Below are 2,483 nucleotides of genomic sequence, written 5' to 3' on the forward strand. Positions count from 1 at the left end.
TAAAATATTTTTGCATTTCCAAAGTTGAATTTACAAAACAAGGTATTGATCAAGATGTTTAGCTTCTATCCCTGTCTCCCCCTCTTTTCACATTATTTCTCTCCTCCCCCCTAAGTAGCAATTTTGGGAAAAATCTACAGTTCACCCCTTCATTTATTGATTTAGAAAATAGTATCCTTTTCTTAGATAAATGGAATCATAAATATCCATACATTCTGGAGAGAACACTCCATAGTAGTATATAGAGATATTCCTTGTTCCTTTTCAGGCAGTATTCCATTATGTGGGTGTTACATAATTTACTCAACTAGTGTCCTAATTATGGACATTTTGGGTTGTCTCTAGTCTTCTGTTATTACAAATATTGCTATAATTGTAATATTATTAATATTAATTATTATATAATTATATATAATTGTATATAGTGTACAATTAACTGATAGTAATAATATAATTGTATTGTGTACACACCTCTTCATAGTTTTCCCACTGTAACTTTAGGATAGATTCTTAGAAGTGAGATTGCTAGGTCCAGAGGTAAAAGCTACGTTTCTACCAGCAATGAATCAGAATGTGCTGTACCTGTGTGGTAGATTTTTGCCAATCTGAAGTAGGAAATGGTATCTCAGAGAGTTATAATTTTCATTTTTCTCATTATGAGGAAGGTTGGGCATCTTTTCATATTATTAAGAGTCATTTACATTTCTTTTTCTGTGAACTGTTCATTTCTCCAGCATAACTTTTTTTCTACAGAGTTATTTTTCTTCTTTATTTTTAGAAGATTTTTATATATTACGGATGCTAATTATTAGCCTGCTATATATTTTTTCCAATTTATCACTTTTCACATTTTCTTAGCTTATAGTCTATGTGTTTATTATTCAAAAGGTTTTGATGTTTATGTAATAATATTTATTTTTAATCTTAGGAAAGGTTTTGCTGCTTCTAGGTTATAGAGGAATTCACCCACATTTTTTTTTTTAATTTAATTTTTATTTCATATTGGGGTATAGTTGATTTACAATGTTGTGTTAGTTCAGGTGTACAGCAAAGTGGTTCAGTTATACATATACATATATCCATTCTTTTTCAGATTCTTTTACCCATGTTTCTTTTAGTACCTCTATGGTTCAATTTCTTTTAACATTTAAATTTCTGGTCCATTTGGAATTTACCTGCTATATGGTTTGTGAAATAGACCCATTTTTTTCTTTTTAAAAAGTATGACATGTAGCTTTCTTTTTTTTTTTAATTTATTTAATTTTAGTTCACTTTAATTGTATTTTTAAAAAAATTTTATTTATTTATTTATGGCTGTGTTGGGTTTTCGTTTCTGTGCGAGGGCTTTCTCCAGTTGCGGCAAGCGGGGGCCACTCTTCATTGCGGTGCGCGGGCCTCTCACTGTCGTGGCCTCTCTTGTTGCGGAGCACAGGCTCCAGACGCGCAGGCTCAGTAATTGTGGCTCACGGGCCTAGTTGCTCCGCGGCATGTGGGATCTTCCCAGACCAGGGCTCGAACCCGTGTCCCCCGCATTGGCAGGCAGATTCTCAACCACTGCGCCACCAGGGAAGCAGGACATGTAGCTTTCTTAATACTACTTATTAAAATGTCTATCTTGGTCCCACTGTTTTGAGGCAATTGCTTTCACTATATACTAATTTACAAATATAATTGACCTGATTTCTAGATTTTCTGTTATGTTTCATTGAGCTGTCTGGCTATTCGTATGTCAATACTCCAATGTATTCAACCACATTTTTAAATTAAAAAAAAAAACCTTTAAAACATGAATAAAGGACATAAAAATGACTCAAAGTAATAAAACAACATTTTTCCCAAATTATAAAGATACAGGAATAATTAGTCAGTCATGGAAAAAACATAACAATAAATGCTTATGTTATAAAATTCTATATTTATACTCATAATATCTATCACTCTCTATTTTCATTGCCACTTGAATAGTCTTCCCTATGTTAATGTAAGCCATATATACAATGTTTATTGCTGTACCGCAGTACATTTTACTTATGCTGAATATTTTTATTTTGGAAGCAGAATGGGGCCAGAGAACAATTTCAAAAAAATTATGCCTTTTAGATTGCCAAAAGTTAGAACACTGGATAAGGCAATAGAGATGGGATGTGAAAGTATAGGATTCCTCAATATGGGATTGTAGACTGCTGCAGAACTTCTAAAGAGCATATAGTAGTAGTAGTCAGATTAAAAAAACACATACCTTTGCCTAACAATTCTACCCCTGGTATATACCTGCTATAGAATTCTCATCTGTTAAATTCTCCTCTATGTCTATAAAGGAACATATGTTCAGTGCGGCACTGTTTTTTAGTGTGGGGAGTAGGGGGGAGTTGAAATACAGTTGACCTTTGAACAACGTGGGGGTTATGGGCACCAGCCCCCATGTAGTTGAAAATCTGTGTATGGATTTACGGTGGACCCTAGGTTTCTGTGGTTTCACCTCT

Source organism: Balaenoptera musculus, chromosome 3 (assembly GCF_009873245.2).
Source record: "Balaenoptera musculus isolate JJ_BM4_2016_0621 chromosome 3, mBalMus1.pri.v3, whole genome shotgun sequence".
In the NCBI taxonomy this organism is placed as follows: Eukaryota; Metazoa; Chordata; class Mammalia; order Artiodactyla; family Balaenopteridae; genus Balaenoptera; species Balaenoptera musculus.